This window comes from Amblyomma mixtum, chromosome 3 (genome assembly GCF_055824585.1).
Source record: "Amblyomma mixtum isolate Tamu chromosome 3, ASM5582458v1, whole genome shotgun sequence".
Lineage (NCBI taxonomy): Eukaryota > Metazoa > Arthropoda > Arachnida > Ixodida > Ixodidae > Amblyomma > Amblyomma mixtum.
The window spans coordinates 300,813,340-300,834,035 of record NC_143014.1 but is presented as its reverse complement, the minus strand read 5'-3'; the positions used below and the strand labels follow the sequence as shown (position 1 = coordinate 300,834,035).

The 20,696-nt window shown below is 48.4% G+C and overlaps 2 pseudogenes; one reads left to right on the top strand and one right to left on the bottom strand.

Annotated features, from left to right (window-relative positions):
- LOC149355367 (uncharacterized) overlaps positions 1–11,825 on the bottom strand; it is a 54,078-nt pseudogene extending 42,253 nt beyond the window's left edge.
- Positions 11,826–19,042: 7,217 nt separating this feature from the next.
- LOC149355366 (uncharacterized) lies at positions 19,043–19,759 on the top strand (annotated as a pseudogene).
- The last annotated feature ends 937 nt before the right edge of the window (positions 19,760–20,696 follow it).

Below are 20,696 nucleotides of genomic sequence, written 5' to 3'. Positions count from 1 at the left end.
ACAGATGAACACCATTCGGTCATTGAAAAACTTGCAGGAGTCGGTGAGCGCTTTAAGAAACCAGGAATTTGATTTCTCTCTCTTGGAGACTTTGATGCATTGTAAAATTTTTAAGTATGACTTTCGAAAAATCTAAATGGCCGCTTTCTTCAGTGTGTTGTCCGCGAAAAGAAGAGAGAAGCAGGAATGCGGAACAGACATCGCACCTTCTTGCTTTTACTTCTGTTGACAGGCAGGATGAACTAGTTTCCAGCAACTGCAGAATCTTTCGTGAAAGTCTGCATTGCTGTGTCTTAACATTTAGTAACTATAGAACAGAAGCGCATTCTTAAATATTATCCAGTTTTAAAGGCCACAGCGCTGTTCATGAAACCTTCATTTAATATTTTTCTACAGTTTAATTATCATTTCATTTCTCTCTGCTTTTCAGCTGAGGGCCCAGGCTCCTCATCTCTTCTTGTCGGAGGTGAATCACCCAAGCCCATGTCGAGAAGCGGCCGCAACTGCTGAAACGACGAAGCTGTCCGCACGCAAGCAGCAGCAGGTCGCACAGCAGGCCCCATCGCTCCTTCGATGTCGCTCAGGCTTGTCGGCCGTGCGCTAATGGCTGCTGCTGCATCTGCATTCTCAGGTGAGGCTTCCGACCAGACAGCGCTTTCAGCGTCCCGTAAGGAAATTGCAGAGCGATATTTCGCTGTGCCTACCGCGCTTTGCTTATTATCGCTGCCAGTGCGTGCTTGCCAATGAAGAAATTTTAAAGGTGCACTGAAGAGGATTCTGAACTTGTCTTTTTGCCGCAGGAACTCTATCTGCACGTTCCGAGCATTCTTAGGAACTGCGACTTATTGCCCTGTGTGGCCAATTTCCCTAATTAAATCGAATTAACGTCCGGCTCCCGCCCTTTTTTTAAAATTCTGCCTCGTACGGTGGGCGGAGTCGACCAACGCGTGGAGTGCCTTTCACCCAGTCTCGTGGCGGCTTGCCGCTCTGCCATCGGCGGAGTAATACGTAGTAGTCCGTAGTAGCAAATAGTCCGCGCGTATATTTATTTCTGCGGCTATATTATCTGTGAATGAAACTATTTATTCATGGAAACCTAAAAAAAAACAAAATAAAGCGAAAGCAAAGCCTCCACGGAGCTGGTTGAAAGGAACTTCACGCGTTGGTCGACTCCGCCCACCGTACGAGGCAGAATTTAAAAAAAAGGGCGGGAGCCGGACGTTAATCCGATTTAATTAGGGAAATCGGCCATACAGGGCAATAAGTTGCAGTTTCTAAGAATGCTAGGAACGTGTAGATCGAGTTCCCGCGGCAAAAAGACAAGTTCAGAATCCTCTTCAGTGCACCTTTAAAGGCCAATATTAGGCATGTCCCAATAGCCGAAACTTCAGACAAACATTTCGGTTGTTGCTGTTCTTTGTATCCGAATTGAAAAGTCGTCATTTTCTACATTTCGAGTACAATCAAGCCTACTTAAAACGGCTGCAGTTATCCCGAATGCTCGCATAGTAGTACAGGGGGTGGGGTGCTGCAGTCAAAATGCGTATTAGAGGAGGACGCTGCGACTAAGATAAAACGAAGAACCCTTGCCGCATCATTCGGCTATAGAGAACAAGGGAGCAGTAGGACTGCCTTCACAGTGAAACCCGCATTTCCCGCAATCGCGAGGATCGAAGTTAAAGCGTCTCCCAACATCCAGTACACCATCCCAGGAATAAGCTCTGGACCACACCCTCATCCACCCGACTAATCCCACGGCAGCACAGAGCCCTCTCCCATATCTCTGTAATTAACCCTGTCCTGTTACATTGATATCTGAGGTTGTGGCCAAGTACCACACCAGGGCAGCCAAATGCTGTTCCGATGACGGAGTGCGTTGTCGGTTCTGGTCACTAAGGTGTGGCTGCACCCGAAGCATGCATGGTTATGCAATTCCATCTACACGCGGATGTTTTTTTTCATTCGATAGAGAATTAACACGCTCATATTGCAGCGAGGCTCCAGAGTCTTACCGATCAGTTGCTTGCCGTTGCGCCTCACGTTACATGGCGTGTCACACTAATCTTTTCTGCCGCTGCAGATCTTCCTCAGTTGCAGGGGACTTCGATTTCCCGCTCTCTGCTGCCCTCTTTACACGCTGTGGAGTCTCAGTGGCTAGGACGCGTGCCCTTGACCCCTGGACGGGGTTTCAATACTGGCCGTGGTGGCAGCTTTGCGTTTATATCGAAGCACAAAAGGCGGTCTGCCTGTGCGATGTCACGGCACGTTAAAGCGCTGGAGGCTGTCGAAATTCTTTCGGACTACTGCGCCTCTTTTTCAGTTACTTATTTCGTTCCTTCCTTTATCCCGTCCTCACTACGCTGTTCGTGTGTCAACGAAAAGTGAGGCAGCTACTGTGTCGTTCGCTTGCCTGAAAACGAATTTTCAATTTTCTGCTGCAATGGCTGGTCAGTATATGTCACTGCTGCCGGGCAAGTCCAATGCACTGTTAGACTGAGGGGTTCCACCAGCAAACAATTCGTTGTCAGGAGGAGTTTTTGCCCTCCTCCTCTGTTCTTGGCCACCCCTGTCCCTCTCTGACTGGTGGCTCCCCGTAGCAGCCAAGCGCACGCGGGGGAGCGCAGCGGCTGCCCACCTCCTAACCGTAGAGGCCAGGTGCGGTCAAGGCCAACACGGCCAATCCAGCCGACGCGCAGTGAAGGCACCCTCCATCACTTCTCGGCGTTATCCTCGCTTTCGCCGCAGCTACCTTTGCGGCTTTTCTTTTAAGTTTGATTTTTTTTCCATAAGCTTCAAGGGGGTCGCGAGATAATACAGCCACTCTACCCCGCATTTTGTCCATGCCCCTCCATCATCTACGTGAAACTTCTGACGCTTAGGTTTTTTTTCCTCCTCAACCCCTCTCCCCGATTTCTTGTTTCACGTTCCTGCGTAGCAACAGCTTCTTCAGTTTTCCTCTGCAACCTTCTTCCCCCTGCTAAGTCTCTGATGTAGTCACGTGAACACACGCGCATCCGCTGTGTTTCCTCAAGCAACGGCTATCACTGTAAAAGTAAAGCACAGAGATTACCTAAGGTTTCCACGTAGCATGGGGATGTTGAAAGGATTGGGAATGACATCGTGTCAGGCATCCGCCCACGTGCCTCTAAGATGATAGAACCCTCCACGCTTTCGTCCGTGTTGTGCCTCTGTGCTCCTGTTGTTCCCCATTTAAAGGTGCCTTCTCAGCACGCCAAACTCAAAAAATTGGCTGTGGCTTAGATAAGCTTAAGCCTGGATAAGCGAAAAGCTCTAGCTGCTTTTCAGCCAACTCCAAAGCTACCTCTTCTGGATCGGTGCTTCTGCGCCGTCCGACTGTTGCTTCTTCTCCTTCCATGGCGAGTGTCTGCGCTTGTTCTATGGGGAAGCGCGTTATATACCCCTCCTTTCAAATGGGCACTGCGCACGGCTGAGGCGAAAGGTCAAACGGTGGCGAGGATGGCCGCCTCTTCTATGGCCGCCGCCGCCGATCACGCGTCTCGCAACGCCTTGCGAAAGAACCTTCTCCTCTTGGGACGGCGGCGGCGACCGCGCGGCAGCGGTAGGTACGAACACACTAGCGGCAAAATGCGCGGCACGCCGCTGGCGGCGCCACCCCCGCCGCGAAAGAAACGGCCACACTCGGCGGCAAAGAGCACGCGGCTACGCGCCGCCGCGCAAGGCTCCCTTCGTGCCAAACCGGTCGAGGTCCGCGATTCTGCAGGAGCGCGCGCGGCACCACCGCTGCCGCTGGCATGTAACTTTAGTAAGAGCCAAGAGGTGGCGACACAGACGCTCCCCACGTGACCAAGCCGGGCGCCCCTCATTGGTCTCCCCGCTCCGCGGCACGCGGCACGCCGCCGAAAATGGCTCCTCGACCCATTCGCTGCGCGGCAGATCAACCCGCCGCCGCGGCAGGTTTCGCGGCAAGCGGCTTGCCGCCGGCGGCATGCCGCGCGCGTTTTGCCGCCAGTGTGTCACGGTGGCGTGGAGGAGAAGTGGCGACGCTCAGACGACGCAGTTAGCGCGCGGCGGCGACGACGACGGCTGCGGCAGAAGCGGCCACCTCGCTCCGCGTGACGTCTTTCGGTTTCGCGCATACGCAGCTGTGGCTAAAATTGATCACGGCGCACGCCAGACCCGGTGTTGGCGAGCCTGGTGAAGCTTCTCGCTTCAAAAAAAAAAAAAGAGAACCTTCAATTCGGCTAGGCAGTTAGAGAGTTAGAGAAGCGCAACTGGGAGACGAACCCTGCACTTTTAACATGCACTTTTAGCGCTTGTTGTGTTCCCTTCTTGTAATATCTTCAGCCTTAACAGTTAAAGGACGCGATGAATCAGGTCAATGTTTTGCATAATCTTCGGTTACTGTGGCCAAAGAGAGGAAAGAAAAAAGAAAGCGCGCTAAATGTGCCTCTAGCTTTCTCAGAAGTGACAATTTCTAGCGCTGTCGGTAAGAGATAACCGATGCTTGCCATTTCAGTGCAACTGTTCCGGTCGGGCAGTGAGGGTTGAATTGCAGTTTCATTCAGTAGTAGAGCTCAGACACTAAATTCTTTACAAAACCATGCCGCCACTTTGAGAGCATCGCCGCAGCCCGAAAATTGTTGTGGATATAGAGGTCAGAAATAAAGACATCGTGCACTGTATGCCTTGTGGTGAAGAGGCTTCATAGAGCTGGGATTCAAATAACACTGGATTACACTGCCACTGATTTTCCTTCTTTTCCGTGCAGCACACCAGGAGCGAAGGTCCCTCGCTGGACGCTGTGGGCGAAATCACCCACCGCTACTGCTCCAGGAGGATCAAGCGACAATGTTGACTTTTTTATTTAAAATGGTTCTGGTTTCGAATTAGTTAAATGCCGTTTTAGAAAATAATAGCCTAATAGAATAAAGCTGAAAGTGAATGCACCCGTACTACCTTTCTATATATTTTCTGACAACACAGCAGTAAAGACGCCCTTCTGTGGGATCTGAGTGCATGTTGCAGAGCAACAGGTCATAAATATGAGCAATTTCAGACGTATTGTTGTGCATTGCAGTAAGTTCTTTTTGTGGGAGTATGCTACCCCTACCAGCTCTTTCTTTGTTGCGGACGAATCTTAAACATTCATATTGTAATTTCGGCGTATTTTGCGCGATGTATATTGCTAAGCAAATAATTTCGCAGAAATATCTAATTAGCCGTACGTGCTTCAAATTCAAATGAAGACTTATTTGCGGTTTGACTTTATTTTTCTAGCCTTCAATCAGCTTAAGAAAAGCGTTATTTGACTACATAATCCTAACATTACCTATTTACCAGTAGAATTCCCACGGGTTGACTGCGAGCGGTACATCTGTGGGTGAGTGGGATTATTGTTTGCATCAATTTTCTCTCGCTTTTGATGTCACCAAAAAGAACTGCAAGGGTGAGATACACGTATGCAGAAAAGTTATTTTTTCTAGATTGCGAACCAACCCGCGTGTGGACACTAGAGAAAGATAACTAAATAACGGAATGTTACCATTATGTTTCAGCCCCCTTTTAACCTTTGAGTGAAGTAGATGAAGCCATACCCTTCGGAAATGGCTTGGCATGGAAAACTTAGGGAATATTTTTTTATGGAATAAGTCATCTCTCCTATTCCGCAGTAGAAACTTCATTCAAAAAAGGCCTGAGTAGGAACCTATTGAAGTCACACGGCGGTTCCTGGCTGCGCACTTAGCTTTCAAAGTGGGCTTCACTTTCTACGTTAGTTCTGAAGCCCAGATGTCCAAACCCATTTGCCCGCATCTGAAACAATGGGCGGACCACATGTTCATTCGCGACATGGAGCACGTTGAGGCAGAAACTCGCATCATCTGCAGGCTGCGTCCTCCTTTCCGTTGGGGCGACCATGTCCTTGGAAGACAATGCTACCACACTAGAATGTACTGTAATGCTGAATAGAAGCCTCCGTTCCGTCGACAAGGGAAGCCATGGATGCCACAACCTGGCGCTTACAAAGCACGGCTAAACATTGTGATTTTTTAACCTTCATAGGTTTTTATTTTATGAGCTTCATAGCTTCATAGATTTTTATTTTAAGAGACATGTGGGTGCGGTATGTTGAGCTGGATTGTACAGCAAGGGTGGCATTATGCATAGTCTTGGTCAAAAGCCTTAAGGCCACAGCATTCAGCTGCAGCGAAACTGATGTTCCTAGGAGGCTTCTGTACCTCAAGAAGAAACCTTGTGCTAGCATTTCACGGTGATTCGGTGTTAAGAGTACTGCAATATTTCTGTTATGCGGCTGAAGCTAAAAGCTTTTGGCCGTAAGACTTTTTGGTTTATTTTATGATGTTTAACGTCCCAATGCGACTCAGGCTGTCGGAGATGCCGTAGTGAAGGGCTCCGGAAATTTCGACCACCGGGCGTTCTTTAACGTGCACTGATATCGCACAGTACACAGGGCCTCTAGAGTTTCTTCTTCATAGAAATTCAAACGCCGCGGCCGGGATCGAACCCGCGTCTTTCGGGTGAGCAGCCGAGAACCATAACCACTGAGCCATTGCGGCGGCTCTTTTAGACTTTTACTAATACAGTATTTCCTATGCATCAAGAATTCAGCGATAAATAATGTAATTTAACTGACAATTTTTATTTTTCATTCAAGCGGGCACAACATTGTTTGGAAACAACAAAACTGTGCCTCATCCTGAGCTCGACAAGCTCGTCCTCAATTATGTCGTCGAGATTTGCAGCCATTTCGGGCGTACTGACTCCAAGCATTGTGAATTTATTCCAGTAATTGGTGCAAAAGTGCCAGCTTTTGACGACGAGATTGTGATGACTGCTCTGGAAACAAGATACATCGAATGGCCTATACCCCGTCATGGGTATGTGCCAATTTCGCTAAGGTAAAAGCAACAACAGTGAAGGTTAGTTTGGAAGAAACGTTTGGAACCCTTGCTTACGTGGCGGTAAGAGCGACTTGGACGACATTTTGGTGGTAATATTTCCTTTGCGCACTGGGCATAAAGCACCGAAAGAAGAAAAGAAGGAGCTCGCGTAACAAAGTTCTCGCTCTATTCTGCGATGCAAACAAATGGCAAGTCCAGAAGCAGAAACGACTGTGAAATTCAGAAACAGCTGTGAAATATTAGGGAAGGTCACTTCTAATACCTGTTGTCACTCGATGGATCTCGTTCTTCGACTCCCTGGAGTGTGCCCCTAATACAGATGCCGCAGGAAAAAGCTTCAATGGCCATTGAAGGGCTCTACGATTACAACTGTTCCAGCTCCCATAGGACCTGCAGGTCGTGAAAGAGCACTGTGAGGTGAAGGCACTTTTAATGGGTCATGCTGATATTTTTTAATGAAAATGAAAGCCTGGAAATATATGCTCCATTGAACAGGTCTAATTATATCTCTCCTGTATGTAAGTAGAAGCCTGCACGAGCCAGGCTTGAGCTTAGTCTAAGGGTAGGACAGCAACGCCCCGTGCCAAGCCCTGAGTGGCGAGTCACCCTGGTTGTCCGAAGAACAACAGTTGCCCTCGCTGCGGAAAGATTAGCAGGACAAGAGCAAAGAAGAAGCGCGCTTCTCGAGGGAGCAAGCGCATGCAGCCAAGCAGAGGCAGTGCGATTTTGGCGTCGAACAATAGAGGCGCCCGAACTATGCTGAGGTACGTGGTGGTCATGGTGTAAAATATTTATTTGTACTTCTGGCAAAAGAGGTATTGCTTGGACAGGGCCTTAATACCTCGGCACTCAAAATCATTAGGAGGGACCTGTAGTCCGGGACCCCTCTCGCCTCCGCGGCGGCCTGGGCTTTTGTCACCAGGTCTCGTTCGTCCTGGAGAGTTGGGTAGCCGAGCAGGGCAGCCTCCCTGTCCTCTCCGGTGGGTGGGGGGATGGGGATAAAGTGGGAAAGCAGGACTGGCAGGGCATGCCTACACCATATGATACGCGTGCGCAAAGACATCCACAAAGCTACCCGGGCCGTGGTCGCAGCCCCAGGAGCCAGTCGGACCGTGCCGGGAGCCAGCCAGGCTGGAGCGATCTCGTCGCTGTCTGACAGGACCGTCAACAAGCTGCTGGGTTGCCGGGGACCATAGGATCAACGCCACGCCCCTAAGTCATGCTGCCGGATCAACTTCAAACTGTGAGGCGTTTTCTTTAGCCTTGAGGCCTTTCGAGCAACACTTTACTGTGTCGGTGAATGTTACTTCGCGTGTATTGCTCTTTTCAGTTCCCGTCTCTCGATTGTCGCGTCCTTAAAATCTTTGTGTGCCCGCACAGTTGACTCCATGTCCAAACCTTTTTGTGTAGCACGCCAACAGGCTGTAGTTTCTCCACACCCTGTAATGACATTTCCCTAAGGTTTCGCTAGCCGCCAACCATAATCCGTTGTTAACTACTTTAGGAGTAAACAATCTGCTCGCCCAACGTTCCGTTTCACATCGAACTTCTGCGCATGAAGGCTCACCGCTTCTGCACACCTCTTACCGACGGCCCCGCCGCGGTGGCAGAGTGGTTACGGCACTCGGCTGCTGGCCCGAAAGACGCGGGTTCGATCCCGGCTGCGGCGGCCGAATTTCGATGGAGGCGAAATTCTAGAGGCCCGTGTACTGTGCGATGTCAGTGCACGTTAAAGAACCCCAGGTGGTCGAAATTTCCGGAGCCCTTCACTACGGCGTCCCTCATAGCCTCAGTCGCTTTGGGACGTTAAACCCCCTAAACCAACCAACCATCTTACCGACGCGTTTCTGAGCGGCATCCAGGAACGGTAAGACACTGTGCAGAACACAACGTGTGTAAGCGCATGGTGTTGTGTTTTCTGGAATAGTAAAATTTTCTGCCTTCAGCGGTTTATATTTCTGCCAGAAGAAAAAAACCCAAAAGATCGTGTACTTGATGCCACGTACGCAATATTTACATTAATTGAAGCCTAAAAACAGACCTTTTTCATGTATACGCCACAGGCATGAGCTTCCCTTTCACAAACACAAACTTCTGCTCGTAGCCGTCGCAATACCTCGATTTCAGGCCAAATAGATGACTAGTGACGTCAGGAGCTAGATCAGCTTTTGTCCGATGAATTGAGCCGCCTTTGCTATGGCTGCACATGAAAAGCAACGTCTGATGTCGCCAAAAAAAAAACCCACTGACGATTGTTTTGGCTTTTCGGCGGCCTTACGTGCAGCGCCTTATCACGGCACCAATAACAAAGCCGGGCGCTTCACAGAGGACATAGAAACTGGCATCGAAACGCTGCGCAAATAAGAGCTGGTGCGCAAGGTATTGATGCTGTATAACGCCGCCCTTTCCTACACCGCTTGCATTGAGTGATTGTTCACTGTTACGGCTGGTATCCTCAGGAGGAAGCGTGGCAAAATCAGCGACAACTTAAAAAAAAGAGCTGCTCTTAAAATTAACAACGTGTAACAAAATATGAAGCAAGCCGCACTAGTTTATGGTAGTTGGAGTGCGTTTGTGCTATGCCAGTAGAGTTAAAAAAAATAACGCAAAAGTGATCGATTACTGTTCCGTAATTCCACAGTTTCTTTTCAGAGGCTGTAACTGAGAAATGTAATCAGTTAGATTTCAGATTAGGCAATTGTAATTATAATCTGTTACTTGTTTTCTGTAACGTGCACAAGACTGCTAGTTGCTTAATACACCTCTAGCGAATGAAAGCTCGCCTGAAACGACTACGACGATGTCTTTTTCTAGAACCTCCTCCACGCTCATCGATTTGGGTGTCTGCGGTGTAAGCCGAGTCCGCGATGTGCAGCGTTCCTTTTGGACAAAGGCTGATTGATCTCCATCGTTCATATTAGATTTACGTGCAGCCAACGCCAGGATAATAATTACCACGCTTAGACGTTTCGGCTCTGCTTGCGCACGCGAAGTTATAAGCTGGCTGTGTTTATGCTGAAGAGCACAAGCGGCATCTCCTTGCATAAGTACGAAACAATAATTTATTTTACCTAAGTAACGCACCGGAATAGTTTGACTGCCGTAAAGTAATTCGTCCGTTCACAACGGTCCATGGCTGCTGGGTCGGAGCAGCCGTTTTATATTCACGGTTAGGTATATTACCACACACCTTCGAACTGTTTTTTGCGTCACGCTGAAAGCCGCCGCCGGTAGGTGGATTTCTCATATTGTTTGTGACACGAGATGTAACCCGACTTATCTGGATTTATTGGGGCCACGCTCAACTTCTTCTACATTTCTCCAGATTGTTGTAGTTGCTTTTGGTTTCTTATCTCAAAAGGTTCCTCAGCAGCTTTAAATCGAGCGCGGCCAAGAACTGCAGGCATTCTGTTCGACGACCGCCGAGCACGCCCGCTGCTTTCGCCGCTGCCGAATCATTCAGTTTTTGTTTTTTGTGGGCGCATGGCTTCCCACAAGCAGAAAGCTTGTGCCACTTCGCCTATGAAGGGCTGCTGCTTCTAGGTGACATCGTAACCAAGATTGAAGCACACCCAGCCTAGCAGAAAGCAGCCGCTATCGCACAGGCTTCGCCACCGACCGACAAGAAAGCAGTGCGCAGAATCCTGAAATAATAACGAATCTGAAATTTACACCAACCCAAGCAACGTGGGCCTAGGCGCCGTCCTCGTTCAGATAACCGACAGACTGGAGAAAGTAATCGCGTATGCAAGCCGTTCTCTGTCGAAGGTCGACGCTAACTATTCGACGACTAAGGACTGCCTCGTGATTGTCTGGGATACGTCGAAACTCCTCCCTTAACTCTACGGACGACCATTCAAGGTGTCAGCGGTCACCGCGCAAGTAGTTGGTTGCCTATTTGAAGGACGCCTCCGGTCGCTTCGTTCGGTGGAGCCTGGCGCGTCCAAGAGTTCATCACCACGATCTACAAATCTGGACGCAAGCACACCGACGCGGAATGTCTATCTTGAGCCCCAGTGGAGAACCCGCCGTCAGAGGACCATGAGGGCGCCATTTTGGGATCCATAAGTACCTGCGACCTCGCGCAGCACCAGCGCTCGCACCAAGACCTAGAGATTCTCACACAGTATTTGGAAGGCAATATTTCTTTCCCCCCAGCAGCGTTCAAACGTGGGTTGAATTCTTTATGTCTGCGAAATGGCATACTTGTGAACAAAAACTTCACCCCAAACAAGTCCGCGATCTCCTTCTCATTCCTAACAGCTTACCAGAGGAAATTATGCAGGCTTCGCTTGACAAACCAACAGCTGGACATCGCGTTCACCCGCACACTTCGCCGCTATCAAGATAAATACTACTGGCCCCTAATAGCCGCTGATGTCGCACGGTATTTCAGAACATGCCGTTGGTGTTCACGACGAAAGACTCCGCCGATCAGTCCAGCAGACTTTCGATGCCCATTTCACAACCGAGGAAGCCCTTTCACTTTTCCCAACGTCAACATCGGGCAACAAGTGGATTCTCGTCGCGACCGACTTCTTGACCTACTACGCTGAAGCGAAAGCCCGTCTGAGTGGTAGTGCGGTAGAAGTCGCAAAGTTTTTTTGTTTTGTTTTTATCGAGCAGATCCTTTTGCGTGAAGGCGCCCCAGAAGTTCTAATAACGGATAGGGGAAGAAAATTTATGGCCGAGCTTACCCAACTCATTCTGAACTACAGCCACACAAGCCACCGGCGTACTACTGCGTACCATCCACAGACCAAAGGTCTTACGGAGCGTCTGAACAAATCTGTTGCTGACATGCTCACCATGCATGTTGACGCCAAACACCACACCTGGGAAGCCATCCTCCCCTATGTCGTCTTCGCCTGCAACACCGCAGTGCAAGAGACCACCGAGATGACACCGTTTAGGCTCGTCCATGGCAGGGAGGCAACCAACACGCTCAGCGCCGTGCTCCCAAACGTCACAGATGAAGACAACATCGACGTCGCCGCCTACCTTTATCGCGCACAAGCAGCCAAACGACTTGGCCGATTACGGATCAAACATAACAGCCCACCGACGCTCGACGGCGCAACCTACGCCGAGGTCACGCGGAATACATGCCGTGTGACCGTGCAGCGGTGTGCATGCCCCTTCGCCGCCCCGGACGTAGTGAAAAGCTTATGCGCCTCTACTATGGCCCATACAAGAACATTCGTCGACTTGGAGAGACTTACTACGAAGTGTCCCTCGACGGAGCGTCAGTATCACAGCGGGGCTATTCAGGACAGGAACTTGTGCATGTTGTGCGCCTGAAGCCTCATTATTAACGCTAAGCGCGCTCTGTATTGGCAGTCTGTTTTAACGCGATAGCGTTAGCGAGATGGAGAGCCCCTTCCCAATAAGTTTTGAGTCCAATGTGAATCCAGATGCGCTACCGCGGTGGCTCAGTGGTTATGGCACTTGGCTGCTGACCGAAAAGACGCGGGTTCGATTCCAGCTGCAGAGGTCACGTTTCAGTGGAGGCGAAATGTAAGGAGCCCATGTGCTGCACGATATCAGTGCATATCAAAGAACCCCAGGTGGTCAAAATTTATCTGCAGCGGCCTAATATGGTGGCCCCCGTAGCCTGAGTCAATTTGGGATGTTAAACTCTATCATTTACAGTTTGTAAATCAATTTAAATCTTTGCCGAAACACAACACGATGATGGATGAGTGCGTAGTGAAAAGAACGGTTTGCATGCTAGAAGCTATAATGTGAGAACCCAGATTTTACATTTTGGCACCCTCTAGGGATGACTTGTTCATGCGCAGCGAAATGCATAGCTTGGTGTAACAGTTCATATACCGTATAAGCATGTTGTAAGGGCCACATTCAGCCTTTCCTTGTCCCACGTGCCTTCGAAATGCGTGCGCATAGGAGCTTCTGGGCACCACACAGATTCGCGGTAGGCCGTGGGTCGTGATCATCATGCATTTTTTTCCTCCTTTGTGCGAGCTCTTGCTATCCATGCAGTAAAACCCCTATATAATGAACTCAGATATAGTAAAGTGAAACTTCAGTCAAATTTCGCCTTTCATTGACAACTGTACATTTTCTTGGGACATATTAAAGTTTTTTGTCAAGGAAACGGCTATAGGAAGAGCGTCTGGCCGGGGTAACATACCTCCCGCGGAGTGATGACAGCATGGCATGCGCGAGGACAACATTCGGAGGCAGGTGGATACCAAAGACAATAAAACGATGATCTCTGAGGTAGCTTCAGCACTATGCTGACAAGGTGTGGGAAGAAGCCAGCTTTTGGAAGTCCTTGTGGCCATGAGGGAAAGCACGTGGTGCGCACGGAAAAAGCAAAGCTTGCTACGAATGTAAAAAGAAGGCGGCGCGGGTCGCTAAGAAAGGAAGGCCACGAAAAGTTCAGTGAGGAGTGGGGAAGGGAAGGACAGGGGGGAAGATTCTCAGCATGGCAGCACGAAGCACAGGGGAGTGGTGACAAGAAACGAATGGGCGGTGGCACTGCATGGGTGGTGCTATCACTACTTAACTGTGTCGCTCGTGTTTTTTAACTATTGCCTCTTAAACTACTCTGAGGATGCGGAAAATGACACCGTGTTCACGCAAAACATTGCCATTCACATGAAATCAAATTTGCATTATATTCCTGGCCGCATTTCATTTGCGCAAATGCGGTACTTCAACAAGACATGAACAAAATCGAAAACGTGATAACATGAGATGCGATAACTGAAAATAAATATATATCACGCAAAGCGGCAATAAGAGCAGGATGGAAGGTATTTGTAAGTGTTTCTTTTATTAGCCAACACTGTGCTTAGTAAGTAGACAATTAACTACCAGAGAGCATCCTCAGAGCCACGCCATCGCCAAATATTGACATGGTAAAGACCCTGATATACTACAGATTTTTGATTCTTTAAGGCTTTAGTAATTCCTTATTACTCTGAAGTAGTTACCACCATTACTTTCGGAGCTTGTCCATATCTGCTGTCATCATACACCATGATGTTGATACCGGCTTCAATTATATAGCTGATAAGCCCCAAATGTATGTTGGTACTGTTAGAATGTAATATTCAAGGTGTTTTGAAGAGAACGGCACTATTTTACCATGCCAGTCAGCATCATGACGCCAAACTAGCCGAGCATTGAAAATAAGTAATACAGCAGCGCCCCACTATAGTAACTCGCATGTAGTAAAAACAGGGATATGCTAACGTGTTGAAATGTTGCTATTGTGGCAAGCTCGCAGTTTACGGCATCTCAGAGGAACAGACACATAGTGGCGAAATCGCAAGGGCAACAGTTATCTAGAAAAGGATAAGAGGCAATAAAACGGAGCACTTTCAGATGCATTAACCACGAAGGCTCGTAAACCACAGAAGAAGCCAACTTTTTGAAATTCTTGGGGCTTTGAGGCCAAGCGAGCGGTACGCACGAGAGAGGGAAAAAGAAGAAAAGCCATCCTCGAACGTGGAAAGAAGGCGACGCGGTCTGCTGAAAAAGAGAAGGCAGTAAAAGAGATGTTAAGAGTAGGGAAGGCACTGCTATTCGATGGACCATAGCAGCGATAAGCTCGAAGCAGAGGCGTGGCGGCGCTGTGTGCGGTGCTTTGCCATACTTTATTATGCCTTGGGAAATTCTTATCATGTTCACGCAAAAGTTTTGTCATTTTATGGGCTCAAACTCCTCTTTCACGTTATGTATTCGTGACTGTATTAGATCTGTTCAAATAATGTGCCTGGTGCTTTACAAAACTTAGATGAAATCGAAAAGATGGTAATATAAAATGGTATAACTGAAATTATTCGTTAGCTTGCATTGGGATGATTAGAGCAGGATGGAAGGTATTAAGAAATGTTTCTTTTCTGAACCAACGCTACATGTTTGGTAAGCAGCCAAATTAACAGACGATATTCTAAGTAATGTAAGTATGCAGGCAATGTAAGTAAGTAGGTAAGTAAGTGAAGTAAGCCAGTAAGTGAGTAAATTAAGCAAGTAATGTAAGTAGGTAAAGAAAATGTGCTTTATTTTTCCGTTAGCAATATACATTTGAGAACGGTCAGGTTTCAGGAAAAGTTGCAGAAGCAGTTTGACAAGTCCTGAACATCCTGAAATAAAAAGGCAAGCGATGGCGTAGATGTAGAGCATCCGCCTCGCGTGCAAGATGACCGGGGTTTGAATAACGGTGCCACGCAATTCTCCACAGAGTTTTTAAAAAAGAACAAAAAAAAACTGCCTGTGTCGATGGAATTGCATAACCAGACCTGGAGTGTGTTCTGATCTCGGTGACCAGAAACGACAAAGCACTTCCTCACCAGAACAGGATCTGGAGACCCTGGTATAGTACTTGACCGCAATCTTCTATGAACAAGCTAATTAACCCTCGGCCCTCAGTCTCGAGCGGCTGCAGAGCAACTGACCTAGGCGGCGGTCAGACCTGTGACGCAGTGGCGGATGCTAAGAATCACTGGCTCCGGACAGGCCGCCGTTAAAAACTGAACCTGGCAACATTTTACGCTAGAACCTTATCCATTGAGGCTAGCTTAGCAGTGCTGTTGGAGTAATTAGCTGGTATTTAATTGGATGTCATAGGGCTTTGTGAGGTTAGGAGGACAGATGAGGCCTGAGCAGTAATAAAGGGCGGGCACGTACTGCGCTGTCGTGGATTAGCAAACCGAGTGGAACTAGGTGTTGGATTCCTCATCAATCCGGATATAGCTGGCAACATATAGGAGTTTTATGGCATTAACGAGAGGGTGGCAGCTATTGTAATTAAGCTTAATAAGAGGTGCAAGCTGAAGGTGGTGCTGGCCTACGCGCCCACATGAAGCCATGATGACCAGATCGTTGAAAGCTTCTATGAAGACGTGGAATAGGCAATGACCAAAGTAAAACGAAAGTACACTGTAGTGATAGGCGACTTCAATGCGAAGGTAGGTAAGAAATAGGCTGGAGACCAGGCGGTAGGAGACTATGGTATAGGTTCTAGGAATAGCAGGGGAGAGTTACTAGTAGACTTCGCAGATAGAAATAATTTACGGATCATGAATAGTTTCTTCCGAAAACGAGCAATGAGGAAGTGGACGTGGAAAAGCCCGAATGGTAAGAGTAAAAAGGAAATAGACTTCTTACTGTGCGCTCACCCTGGAATCATAGCGGATGTGGATGTCCTCGGAAGTATCGTTGCAGCGACAACAGAATTGCAAGGTCTCCTATTAGCTTAGATTTGAAGAGGGAACGGAGGAAACTAGGGAAGCGGAAGGCTATTAACGAGTTGGCGCCAAGGGGGAAGCAGACTAATTCAGGATTTCACCGCTGAACAGATTTTCCGCTTGAACGAAAAACGACAATCGTAATTTTAAAACAATGAATGATAACTCACAGCTGTCTTTACGGAGCGCACCGTAGAAGTGGGCAGTAGGATCGTTCAACAGGATACCGGTAAGCTATCTCAGGATACTAAAAACCTGATTAAGGAACGCCAAAGCATGAGGACGTCTAATTCCGCAGACAAAATAGAACTAGCAGAGCTATTGAAATTAATAAATAAGCGCAAGGTAGCCGACATGAGAAAGTTTAACACACAGAAAATCGAGCATGCTCTAAAGAACGTAGGTAGCCTAAAGTAGTGAAGAGAAACTAGGCATAGGTAAAAACCAGATGTATGCGCTAAGAGACAAAGAGGGCAATGTGATTAGCAATGTGTATCAGATAGTTAAAGTAGCCGAAGAGTTCTGCACAAATCTGTGCAATAGCGAATGTAATCAGAAAGTTACTGAAAGAGGCAGTAGAGCACAGTAATGGGACATCCCGCCGGTAACGAAGGAAGAAGTAAAGAAAGTCTTAGGAGCAGTGCAAAGAGAGAAAGCAGCTGGTGAGGATTAGGTAACAGCAGATTTTTTGAAGGACGGAGGAGAGATTGTGCTGGAAAAACTAGCCACACTGTACGCGCAATGCCTTATGACGTCGAGCGTACCAGAAGCTTGGATGAACGCTAACATTATCTTAATTCATTAGAAAGTAGGCATCAAGGACTTGCAAAATTACAGGTCGATCAGCTTACTGCCCGTTGTTTACAAGGTATTTACTGAGGTAATCGCTAATAGCGCGAGGAAAACCTTAGACTTCAATCAACCATATCATCAGGGAGGCTTTTGTAAAAGATACTCCACAATAGATCATATACACGCCATCAATCAGGTGATAGAGAAATGCGCAGAATATAACTAACTCCTGTATATAGCCTTCATTGATTACGAGAAAGCATTTGACTCAGTGGAAACCTCAGCTGTCATGCAGGGATTGCGGAATGAAGGTGTAGAAGAGTGTTATTTGAAAATACTGGAAGATATTTATAACGATTGCACTGCTACCATAGTCCTCCATAAAGTCAGCAATAAAATTCCAATAAGAAAGTGTGTCAAGCAGGGAGACACGATCTCGCCAATGCTATTCAGCGCCTGTTTACTGGAGGTATTCCGGGGCCTGAACTGGGAACAGTTGGGATAAGAGTTAATGGAGAATACCAAACTAATCTGTGATTCGCTGATGGCATTGCTTTATTAAGTAACTCAGGACATGAACTGCAAAACATGATGAATGAGTTAGACAGGCTGAGAAGAACGGTGGGGGCAAAAATTAACATGCAGAAAACCAAAGTAATGCTCAACAGTCTAGCAAGACAACAGCAGTTCGCAATATGTAGCTAGGTGCTGGAAGTAGTACGAGAATATGTCTACTTAGGGCATGTAGTGAACGCTGATCCGGATCATGAGAGAGAAATAACTATAAGAATAAGGATGAGGTAGAGTGGCCAAGGACAAGGAATTGGCCAAGGATAGGGTTAAATGGAGTGACACGGGAGAGGCCTTTGAACTGCATTGGGCGTAGTCAGGCTGATGATGATGATGATGTAGTAGAAAAGCCGTTGTCGTTGTAACACGATGCCCTCCAAATAGAAAAAAGAATTGTGGGGCGATACGACGAAACAAACCCTGCTCTTTTAGATTGCGAGGCGAGCACGTGCAAAACACGCTACGAAGGCTTTTTTTATTAGTAGTTCGTGTAAACAGAACATTTCTTCACTGTAATGAATACCATGATTAAAGAAAAACTTTGCCAATGCTTCTTGGTTCACACTGTATAAAAGCGGATCCACTGAATTTTTGGTTTTGGTTTAAGGGGGTTTAACGTCCCAATGCGACTCAGGCTGTGAGAGACGCCGTAGTGAAGGGCTCCGGAAACTTCGACCACCTGGGGTTCTTCAACGTGCATTGGCATCGCATAGTACACGGGCCTCTAGAATTTCGCCTCCATCGAAATTCAGCCACCGCGGCCGGGATTGAACCCGTGTGTTTCGGGCCAGCATCCGAGCGCGCTAACCAGTGAGCACCGCGGCGGGTGGATCTACTGAATGGGTTGTGATCTTTGACTTTAAGTGTCTTTGGGTACTGATGCGCACATGAGTAATACCCTGGAAGCGCAGCAACAGGCCGTCGCGTTCCACTCTTGAAGGCGAAGCTTAAGCATCCTCCAATTTTCTCTCTGATGTGTTTACTTCTGTTTTTCTGCGTTCCTTTTTTTATTCTGTAAAGCATCGAGCCGATACTTATTTGAGACGGGAATAATGCCGCGAAACTTTGTGCTGTTTGTTCACGCTCAAAGCCTTATCATATTGTTTCTGACGCGCGATGCGACGAGACTTATCTCAATTGGTCGTGGCCACGGGCAACTGCTTCTACATTTTTCCAGATTGTTGTAGTTGCTTTTGGTTCCTTATTTCGAAGGTTCCTTGCCAGCTTTATATAAGCTCGCCCAAGAACTGAAGGCATACTGTTCGGCGATCACCGAGCACGCTTATTGCTTTCGCCGCCGTCGAGTCATTCAGTCCTTTTTGGGCGTAGGTCTGGGGACATATTCTGCACCGCTCTTAATACTAAAAAGTTACTAAAACGCTCACAATGCCGCCATATGCAACGCTCCCATTGGTCCGCCTTGGCCGGCGGTTTTTGCGTCAGCGGTGACGTAGTGAACAGGGCTGAAGTGGTGACGTTGCGCACCTAATTATGCGGGCTGAAACTTGAGAGCGAAAAAGGCAGCTCATAAACCGCTATCAATCTTTGTGATCGAATATGGCGGCTGTTCCGCGCGAGCGACGGTGTAGGAGGGTGCATGAAGACGGTTTTGGCGTGCGAGACGAGTTGTTTCGACGCTTCAAGGAGACTGCACAATGTGCACAATGGCTGTGCGACGACCTCGCCGTCGTTCAACGTGCGGGTGAGCGCGCTGTCGGTGGATCGTCAGGTACTGTGCGCGCTGCGCTTCGCCGCCGGTGTGTTCAAGGCGCCGTAGGAAGTGAAGAAAACGTCAGCGTAGCTCAGCCGACCGTGAGCAGGTGTTTGCGGTGGGTGGCGGAGACCATTGTCAACGTTGGGTCGCAGAAGGGGGTGTGTTCGCTTTCCGGCGAGACCCGAAGAGAAGGCGGCGGCGAAGCAGGGCTTCCTTCGCTCAAAATTTCGCCGCGGCAGTATCCCCGGCTTCGTCGGGTGTGTCGATGACACACTCATCGCCATCAAGAAGCCGCGGGCCAGCGCTGCGAGCAAGTCGCCAGGTGTTCTACGCTGCTCACATGAGTGAGTAGACCTTAGCCTCTGTTTTCGACCGCATGAGTTCGGCTACAAGTGCGGGCCTCGACAACAAGAGTAAGTTCGTGCTGTGCGTGTTTTTTCTCAGATCTGTGGTGCGAACATGCGTATTCTGGCCGTGGACACGCGCTGACCCGGCTCCTTCCACGACGCGGTCGCCTGGCGTCACTCCGAGGTGGAGGAAGGCCTGCTGGACGATGGTGAAGTTTTTTCTGGGTAAGCTGTAAAAAGGCCCTCCAGCACACTGCAATTGCCCTGATCTGCTAAAGCTACAAGAATGAGCCTGGCTAGTTGCACCAATGCAGACACTTTAGAGTATGGTAGAGTGTATTTTCACCCAATTACAGCATAAACACAACACTCATATAACGTTGTTGAAATACATGATATTTCGTGTCTAAGAAACCAAGGCAAAATGCACCTGACAGCGTTTGTGTTGTGTAGGCAATCATAATTCATCATTTATATCAGTAGGGTGGTAGAATACTGACCTTATAGCAGTGCTCCCTTATATATTGCAATCCTGTAAGGCTGTTGAGATCACCGAGAAAGAACATGCTTAACTGCGTCATTCTTTGTTATGCTGGAGACAGTGTCTACACATTGCAGCCAGCCATGGCTGCTTGCACCACTGGCGTGGCATCACAGACCCGACCAGCTGAAGACCTGTACAACATGCCACATTCTTTCGTGCTATATGTGGTTGAGCACTGCATCGATGGGCCGAATAGCTACTTCCTGTGCTTTCAAAGGCACTGGACGCACCACCGTCAGTGGAAGTGGACAGTGTGCATCGTCACTGCGCATGCCGCACGTCACAACCTCTCTTTGGATGCATCCATGTCAGCCGAGGGCACAGGCGACACTGCCACTGACCTAGAAAAAACGGGCTACCTCTGCATGCCGGCTGCTTAGTGGAGACAGGATCCCTCCTTGCCTACCTCCAGGGGAGACCAATGCACTACTGTATTTTCGGCCTCTTAGGACGACCCGTCTCCAGAGGCAGGCATACCTTGAGATGGTGCAGGGACAGTTGCGGTGGCAACTCTAGCGTCAGGCAATGACTCACCATGCTGACGTGGAGAGTCATATCACAGCCACTGTTTCTGTTGCCACTGTCATTGCCTCGTGTCGGTACACA